Here is a 9,909-nt window from a genome sequence, read left to right on the forward strand (position 1 = left end):
TAAGGCTAAGATCTGACTGCAAAAAGACCTTGCCAAAAATAAGTTATCCTAATAAATGACTCATTTTCTTTTGAAACTTTGTCTGAGGTTCATGAATCAATCAGGGCCTTTTTTTGGGGTGGTGGTGGAACCTGACAAAATAATCCAAATGTTTGTGTTGCAATTTCAAGTTTTATTCCTTGTATAAATTCACTATTTAATTTATTTTTAGAAAAATTATATGCATCCTCTTCTTTTACTTTGTATTAAATGGAAAATAGAAGCTACCAAATTAATGCAGAAGAAAAAGAAGAAAAAAGGGAAAAAGGAAAAATAAAATTACACAAACTTGACTAAAAGTTAGGGGGGGAGTTTACAATTTATTTAGTCAGCAGTAGAAGAATTGTTACAAAGTTTTCTCTTACTCTAGGATTATTCTTTTTTTTTCTAATCATTGAAAGTCCAATTAGAACTGTCTTTTTTTCTTCTTTCATGCAAAAAAATATGAGAGAGGTTTCCTGTCACCTATAAATGTGGATATTGGAATTTCTCTAATCAAGGTGTTTAATGTAAATATATTTAGAACTTCCAAATATCATCACCCAAGCCAAGGAGATTATTAAAAATAATATTCTGAAATGTTGAAATCATGAAATTTATGTATGCCTTTTTTAAAAAAGTTATTGTTTTTAAATATTTTTTGTTTATCTTAAAGTACAGTATTTACATCTCTAAAGTACTTGCAAATACAGTTCGAAATAAATCCTCTGTACTAAGATAGTTTTATCTTGTTTTTACAATTGCATGCTACCTAGAGTTGGGCAGCATAGTACTCAATGTATGACCACAATTGGGCCCAAAATTTCTGTTGTTAAGTGAAAATGTTAGCTTTCCAAGTAATGCACCCATAGAGAGCAGAACTCCGAGGCAGGTAGATTCCTAAAAAAGCCAACTTCTTTTCTCTACATTCCCATCCAATGGCAACCTAGAAGCCATAAATATAGCCTCAGCCAAGTTCATTCAGTGTTGACAGTTGTTAATTGAATTTTGCTCCATTTTATGACCGTTCTCACCACAGTTGTTAAGTGAATCTCTGCAGTTGTTAAGTTAGCAACACTGTTGTGAAGTGAATCTGGCTTCCCCAATGACTCGCAAAAGGTGATCACTCTGGGACACTGAAACTGTCATAAATACCAGTCAGTTGCCAAGCATCTGAATTTTGATCACATGACCATGGGGGAGCTGCAATGGTTGTAAGTGTGAATTACAGTTTTGCATCACTTCTTTCAGCGTCATTGTAATTCCAAAGGGTCACTAAATGAACTGATGTAAGTGGAGAACTACCTGCAATGAATAACATACGGACTGCTAAATGCTTGCTTACTCCAAAGGTTGTTGTGATTGTGATTGTTTAATCATTTTCTGCATCAATCCGTGGCTAATAATTTCAGTCAAAGGGAAAAATGAGACACACCTGGTTAAATATGAGAGGCCAAACGGTTTCCTTGTCAGAAATAGTGAGGAGCTTGGCTGGGGGAGCCATGGGGTCAATCTTCCCAATTTGGACTTTCAGAAAGGACTTGTTTGGAAATGTGACCCAATTGAAAATATCAAGTCCAGTTTCTAATTCTCCATTGGGGCCAAAAGAAACTTGTTCTCCAGCACTGTTGTTAAAGGAGACTTGTTGCAAGAAATGGTGAAGCTGGAGAAGGAAAAGAAGAAGGATACGGAATCTTTGAAGGACATGGGAACATTTCAATTCATTTCTTTATATTTCAGCTAGACTTAATAACACATAAACTGTTCATTTTTGCTTTGGTCTGTACTATTTTTAGCTGAAAAAGAACTATATTTTTATCAATTCCATTTTCTACTCTCAGGTGAAAAACTATCAGATGAGAATTCCAACATAAAATCCAGAAAGGGATTTTATCTCTTTGCTTTGAGTAAGCATTTCAGAAATTGAGAATCCAGTTTTCTGCCATAAAGTGTAGGCAAGAGAGAATTTTCGGAGGTGTTAATTAACAAATTAATCTTGAAATTTTATTCATATGATTGATTGACAAATTTGCTATTCAAAGTAACAGTATTCATATTTTTATTATTTTTATTTCTTTTATTCATTAAACATGAAACTCAATCAACAACATTTAAAAATATGTCACAACAACCATTGACTGGTGCTAATGGTTGATACGGATTGCTGCCAGCATCTTAGTTATCAAGACCTTTACGTGTTCAAGACCTTGATCAGTTGGCTTCTCTTGTACTTTGTCTGGCTGATAAGAGATGGATTAGGGGGAGTATTGAGATGCTTTAAGTGGCAAATAAGGCAGCCATGTTATCCCTTAACTTTTGTATTAACTGCTTCTCAGAACACCCCAAAAGATGATAAAACTTTGCTTTCACACATACCACAGATGCTGTAGTTTTTTCAATGATATAAAATAGGTATCTTTTTTATTTTGATAGAAACGTTGTGAAGCTCATGTTCTCCAGGATTTAAATCATTCATGTTTATATTCATGAATATTATATTTTCTTCTTGATTAGCTATTGCCTACTATTCTGATTAGGGCTTAGAATCATTATCTACCATTAAAAATAGATAAAGGGAACTTTTCTAGGTTCTGAAGTGAACTTGTCAGAATTATGTGCCATATTGATATGGCGATGGAAGGAAGAATGCCTAACCTCAAATTGGGAAGAGAAAAAAAACCTACATCCTGAAAGTAACTAATTAGATTACGTTCAAGGGTATGGTCTTAAAATCAATTTTATTTTTTCATTAGTTGCTCCTTCTTATTCAGATCAGATCTCAGAACAATGATATAGCATTTGGGGGAAAATATGCAGAGCAGTAATCCAGCTGCTGAAGCCAAAATGGAGAAGATCTCCACAGCCACCATGTATTTTCCCTTGGTACTCAAATAGGTGGGAACAAATGACACCCAGACACTGCAAAAGACTAACATGCTGAAGGTGATAAATTTGGCTTCATTAAAGCTGTCAGGCAAATTTCTAGCTAGGAAGGCCACAGTGAAACAGACAGCAGTCAGGAACGCCAGAAAGCCAAGCACTGTATAAAACATAGTAGTTGAACCTTCGTTACATTGTAGAACCATTTCTTCAGCTAGGAAGCGCATGTCAGAATCTGGGAAGGGAGGAGAAATTATGAGCCACACCAGACAAATGCAGAATTGTGTCAGGGACAAAGATAGGACAATAGAGAGAGCCAGTCCTTTCCCCACCCATTTTCTCATTTTGGATCCAGGCTTGGTGGCCATGAAAGCAAGGACCACTATGATTGTTTTCCCCAATATACAAGAAAGAGCTACAGAGAAGATGATTGCAAAAGCAGTTTGTCTCAAGAGACATTTCACTTGGTCAGGTTTCCCAATGAAGAGCAAAGTGCAAAGGAAAGAGAGCAAGAGAGCAACAAGAAGGCTGTAAGTGAGGTTCCTATTATTGGCTTTAACAATAGGTGTGTCCTGATACTTCATGAATATCCCGAGCACCACAGCTGAGATGACAGAAAAGGAGACTGCAATCACTGCCAAAGAAATCCCCAAAGGTTCTTGATAAGTTAGGTAAATTATTCCTTTTGGAAGGCAACTATCCTTATCCTTGTTTGAGTATTGATCCTCTGGACATGGGAAACAGTCATCCAAATCTGAAAAAGAAACCATTCATAGAAGCATTATTGTTTTGAAGTATCTTCATTTCCAATTACCAATACAAAATTACCTTTATTTCCAAAAATATTATATCTGGAAAAAAACTGTTTACAATTTTTCAAGAAAACATAACAACAAATAATTCAAATGTACAGATGTTCTGAGTTAGAATAAACTAATTGGTTTTATCACCAAATAGCTCGCTGAAGTTTGAAAAAAAAATCAAAGGTTTCAATATGATATGAAGCTCAATATTTTCAATCACCATGTTTATTCAAATGTATATGTATAAAAACTAAACCCCCATTTACATTTATTATATCATTCATACATTTAATATAATCCTTTGCTTACCCAATTGATCAGCTATCTTCCCTTCTGGACATATTTTACATTCATAGCAGCAAGACGATTTTCCTTCCATTTTCATCTTGCTATGGCCAAGAGGACACTTCTTGTTACAGATGGAAAGAGGTAATTCCTGCTCGTAAATGAAATGAGAATTCCACAGAAAGAATTTATTTTTGACAGATTGTTCTTTTCATCAATTTCACATATCCAAACTCTTCATATATAAGTCAACTCCTAAAGTTGTCATTCTGAGCAAAGTGGGGGAGCCCATTCCAGTCTTATTTTCAACTATAGTTGGATCTCAGATTACTGCTGCAGGCTTTAGAGGGGTGTGCCTCATTGGGGAATGTGATTTATTACACAGACTGAGGGGAGGGGAGGAACAGGGTTTAAGTTCAGCTATAATTAAATAAGGCTAAGATCTGACTGCGAAAAGACCTTGCCAAAAATAAATTATCCTAATAAATGACTCATTTTCTTTTGAAACTTTGTCTGAGGCTCATGAATCAATTAGGGCTTTTTTTGGGGGGGGAGGGGTGGAACCTGACAAAATAATCCAAATGTTTGTGTTGCAATTTCAAGTTTTATTCCTTGTATAAATTCACTATTTAATTTATTTTTAGAAAAATTATATGCATCCTCTTCTTTTACTTTGTATTAAATGGAAAATAGAAGCTACCAAATTAATGCAGAAGAAAAAGAAGAAAAAAGGGAAAAAGGAAAAATAAAATTACGAAAACTTGATTTAAAGTTGGGGGGGGGGAGCTCCCAATTTATTTAGTCAGTAGTAGAAGAATTGTTACAAAGTTTTCTCTGACTCTAGGATTATCCCTTTTTTTTCTTCTAATCATTGAAAGTCCAATTAGAACTGTCTTTTTTTCTTTCATGCAAAAAAATATGACAAGAGTTTTCTTGTCGCCTATAAATGTGGATATGGGAATTTCTCTAATCAAGGTGTTTAATGTAAATATATTTGGAACTTCCAACAATGATCACCCAAAAAGATTATTGAAAATAATATTCTGAAATGTTGAAATGTTGAAATTTATGTATGCCTTTTTAAAAAAAAAGTTATTGTTTTTAAATATTTTTTGTTTATCTTAAAGTACTATATTTAAATCTCTAAAGTACTTGCAGATACAGTTCGAAATAAATCCTCTGTACTAATATAATTTTATCTTGCTTTTACAATTGCATGCTACCTAGAGTTGGGCAGCCTAGTCCTCAATGTATGACCACAATTGAGCCCAAAATTTCTGTTGTTAAGTGAGAATGTTAGCTTTCCAAGTAATGCACCCATAGAGAGCAGAACTCCGAGGCAGGTAGATTCCTAAAAAAGCCAAATTCTTTTCTCCACACTCCCATCCCATGGCAACCTTGAAGCCATAAAGATGGCCTCAGCCAGGTTCATTCAGTGTTGACAGTTGTTAATTGAATTCTGCTCCATTTTATGACCGTTCTCACCACACTTGTTAAGTGAATCTCTGCAGTTGTTAAGTTAGTAACACTGTTGTGAAGTGAATCTGGCTTCCCCAATGTCTCGCAAAAGGTGATCACATGACTCTGGGACACTGAAACGGTCATAAATACCAGTCAGTTGCCAAGCATCTGAATTTTGATCACATGACCATGGGGGAGCTGCAATGGTTGTAAGTGTGAATAACAGTTTTACATCATTTCTTTCAGCGTCATTGTAATTGCAGTCACTAAATGAACTGATGTAAGTGGAGAACTACCTGCAATGAATAACATACGGACTGCTAAATGCTTGTTTACTCCAAAGGTTGTTGTAATTGTGATTTTTTAATCATTTACTGCATCAATCCGTGGCTAATAATTTCAGTCAAAGGGAAAAATGAGACACACCTGGTTAAATATGAGAGGCCAAACGGTTTCCTTGTCAGAAATGGTAAGGAACTTGTCTGGGGGAGCCATGGGGTCAATCTTCCCAATTTGGACTTTAAGAAAGGACTTGTTTGGAAATGTGACCCAATTGAAAATATCGAGTCCAGTTTCTAATTCTCCATTGTGGCCAAAAGAAACCGGTTCACCAGCACTGTTGTTAAAGGAGACTTGTTGCAAGAAATGGTGAAGCTGAAGAAGGAAAAGAAGAAGGATAAGGAATCTTTGAAGGACATGGGAACATTTCAATTTATTTCTTTACATTTCAGATAGACTTAATAACACATAAACTGTTCATTTTTGCTTTGGTCTGTACTATTTTTAGCTGAAAAAGAACTATATTTTTATCAATTGCATTTTCTACTCTGTGAGATGAGAATTCCAACAGTTTAATGGATTTGCAATAGCCCTCTGACCCCTATTTTTCTTGGAAGGAACAACCTGTCAATGTCACTACGTGTATGTAAAGTGTGGTATGTATTCAAAAGTTTGATGATGATGATGATGATGATGATGATGATGATGATGATGATGATGATGATTACGTGGTTAATCTTTAGTGAGATTCACAGGAGCTGGTTGGTAGCTCAACAGCTCGAGTCCTAACCAAGGACCAAGGAACTGTTAAGGTAACGTCAGAGGACATAAGTTGTTCCAAGTAGGGCGGTTTTTTGTAGAATCAGAATGTTCAGATCTGATAAATTTAAAATTTCCACATAGCAAGGTATTGCTCCAAGGGCTCCCATTACAATCGGGACAATACATGATTTTTTTTTCCACAGTCGCTCAACTTCAATTTGCAAGTCCAAGTACTTTGTGATTTTTTCTTGCTGTTTATCTTCAATTCGTGCATCTCCAGGTATTGCAAAGGCAATGAAGCATAATTTTTTCTTTTCAACTATTGTTATGTCAGGTGTGTTGTGGGCCAAGTGCCTGTCAGTCTGGATTCTGAAGTCCCACAAGATCTTGACTTTCTCATTCTCTAAAACCTTCTCAACCTGATGGTCCCAGTAGTTTTTGCTGTACTCAAATCCAAACTTTTGGCACAATTTCCAGTGAATGATCTAAGCAACGTGGTCATGGCGTTGTATGTAGTCAGTTTGTGAAATTTTGTTGCACCCACTGATCAAGTGGTCGACTATCTCGTCTTTCTCATTACAGAGGCGACATTTGCTATTGGTAGTAACATGTTGAATTTTTGCCTTCATGTAGTCTGTGGCTAAGGATTTTTCTTGAGCTGCCAAAATAAAGCCTTCTGTTTCTTTTTTCAATGCTCCTGATCTCAACCAGTTCCAAGTTAGCTTTTGGTCAGCTTTGCCTTCAATACTTTTCAAGTATTGGCTATGCATAGCTTTGTTTTTCCAATTTTCAGTTTGCTTCTCAATTACTTCTTTCTTATATTCAGCTTTTGACTTAGTTGTCTTTAAAAGGCCTCCTTTATTTATTTCCTTAATTATTGGTTCTTCACTTTTCTGGATGTAATCATTCAAGCTGTGTTTTTATTCTTCCACAGTCTGTTTTACTTGTAGGAGTCCTCGACCACTCTCTGCTCTTGGTAGATACAATCGGTCAACATCACTTTTTGGGTGCAAAGCATGATTCATTGTCATAAGCTTCCTTGTTTTTCTGTCCAAATTGTCCAACTCCAGCTGGGTCCAGTCAATTATTCCTGCAGAGTATCGAATCACAGGTATAGCCCAGGTATTTATGGCTTTTATGATGTTTCCACCATTCAATTTGGACTTTAAAATCTTGCGAATTTGTCGAATGTACTTGGCTGAAGTTAATTATTTGACTTTATTATGCATTAAGTCAGAGGCCTCTAAAATACCCAAGTACCTTTAGCCTTCTTCTGGTTTTACTGTCTTTATCATTTCTTCATTCTCAAGTTCTATTCCATCATCTTCTATGATCTTGCCTGCTTTGGTTGCCATTTTTGCACATTTGTCAATTCCAAACTGCATACCAATGTCTTGGCTAAATTCTTTTGTGCTTTCAATTAATAAACTCAGTTCAGCTTTTGTTTTACCAAACAGCTTCAAATCATCCATGTACACCAAATGCAAGATTTTCAGTTCTTTCTTGGCAAGTTCGTATCCACAGTTCATCTTCTTCAAAACGATTGTCAGTGAGTATTATTATTATTATTATTATTATTATTATTATTATTGTTGTTGTTGTTGTTGTTGTTGTTGTTGTTATTATTATTATTATTATTATTATTATTATTATTATTATTATTATTATTATTATTATTATTATTATTATTGCGTGGTTAATCTTTGGTGAGATTCACAGCCTTTGGGGCTGGTTGGTAGCTCAATAGCTTGAGTCCTAACCGAGGACCTAGGAACTGTTGTTGTTGTTGTTGTTATATGATTGCATCACAGCGGCCAGTTGTTTCGCCGGATTTGGCATTGATTACTAGTCGGGTCCCACCCAGGGGCCTAGGACATCGTAACGTATTTTCGTAATATACGTGCAGATCCAAGCAGTGCAGCTTTTTGCATTTGACTGATGATGATTTTGTCAAGTTTTAACTGTTTTAAATGTAATTCCAGTGCTTTTGGAATAGCACCCAGTGTGCCGATTACCACTGGAATTACCACTGCTGGTTTGTGCCATAATTGTTGTATTTCAATTTTTAAGTCCTGGTATTTCGCAACTTTCCAACCTCCTCTTCGACCCTGCTATCACCTGGTATTGCGATGTCTATGATTGTAACCTTATTTTTCTCAACTAGTGTGATGTCTGGTGTGTTATGCGCCAGTATTTTGACTGTTTGTATACAAAAATCCCACAGGATCTTGACCATCTGATTTTTGGTGACTTTTTCAGGCTTATGTTCCCACCAGTTTGTTGTTGTTTTAATATTATAATTTTTGCACAAATTCCAGTGGATCATTTGTGCTACTGAATTGTGCCACAATTTATAATCAGTCTGCACGATTGTTTTTACAGCAGCTGAGTATGTGGTCAACAGTTTCATCAACTTCTTTGCAGAGTCTGCATTTGGCATCATCAGAGGATTTTTCGATTTTGGCCTTCATGGCATTTGTTCGGATAGCTTGTTCTTGCGCAGCAAGGATTAGTGACTCTGTTTCTTTCTTTAATGTACCTGTTGTTAACCATAACCAAGTTTTTTCAATGTCCACTTTATCTTTTATTTTTTCCAGAAATTGACCATGTAATGCTTTGTTCTGCCAACTCTCCATTCTTGATTTTATCACATCTTTTCTGTATTCTTGTTTCGTCTGTTGGGCCTTCAGTATATTTTTGTTCTTTACTTCGATTAATAGATGTTCTTGACTTTCTTTTAAATAATCAGCCAGTGCATGTTTTTCTTCTTCAACTATTTGCTTCACTTGTAATAATCCTCTACCTTTCGGGGCAGGTATAGTCTATCAGTGTCACCGCGTGGTTGTAAACTGTAGTGCATTGTCATTAGTTTCCTGGTTTTTCGGGTTGGGGTTAGGTTGGCAACCTGGCCCCATAAAAAAACTGGTTTTTCAGTCCAAAATGTCCAAATCAGCTTGTGTCCAGTTAACTATACCAGCTGTGTATCTTATAACTGGTATTGCCCAGGTATTTATGGCCTTGGTTGTATTTCCACCATTTAATTTAGTTGGTGTACTCTCTCCTGACAATAGTTTTTACTTCTCCATGATTGATGTTATCCAACTGCAAAATGCCTAAGTATTTGTAGACTTCATTTTTGTTGCATTTAATTAGTTGGCCATTGGGCATTTCAATTCCCTCACATGTAGTGATTTTGCCCCTTTTTATGGATACAGTGGCTCATTTTTCTATGCCAAACTGCATTGAAATATCGGTGCTGAATACTCGGACTGTGTTTGTCAGTGATTGGATTTCTATTTCTGAATGATGAAGAGAAGAGGTGAAAGTGAATCGCCCTGGAAAATTCCTTGCTTGATATTAACCATTCCGTAGTTCTCGTTCCCTACTGCCAACTCAGTTCTCCATTGTTTCATAGCCTTTT

General features: G+C 35.9%; 1 long non-coding RNA gene across 1 annotated transcript in view; it reads left to right on the forward strand.

The window, feature by feature from the left end:
• Window positions 1–9,441, forward strand: part of LOC309381923 — a 317,431-nt gene extending 307,990 nt beyond the window's left edge. Inside the window, exons 2-3 of the long non-coding RNA XR_014173593.1 lie at window positions 9,304–9,373; window positions 9,423–9,441. This is a non-coding gene — a long non-coding RNA (uncharacterized lncRNA). The remainder of the gene's footprint in view (window positions 1–9,303; window positions 9,374–9,422) is intronic.
• The last annotated feature ends 468 nt before the right edge of the window (window positions 9,442–9,909 follow it).

The sequence above is a fragment of the Natrix helvetica genome (genome assembly GCF_964273705.1).
Source record: "Natrix helvetica genome assembly, chromosome: Z".
In the NCBI taxonomy this organism is placed as follows: domain Eukaryota; kingdom Metazoa; phylum Chordata; class Lepidosauria; order Squamata; family Natricidae; genus Natrix; species Natrix helvetica.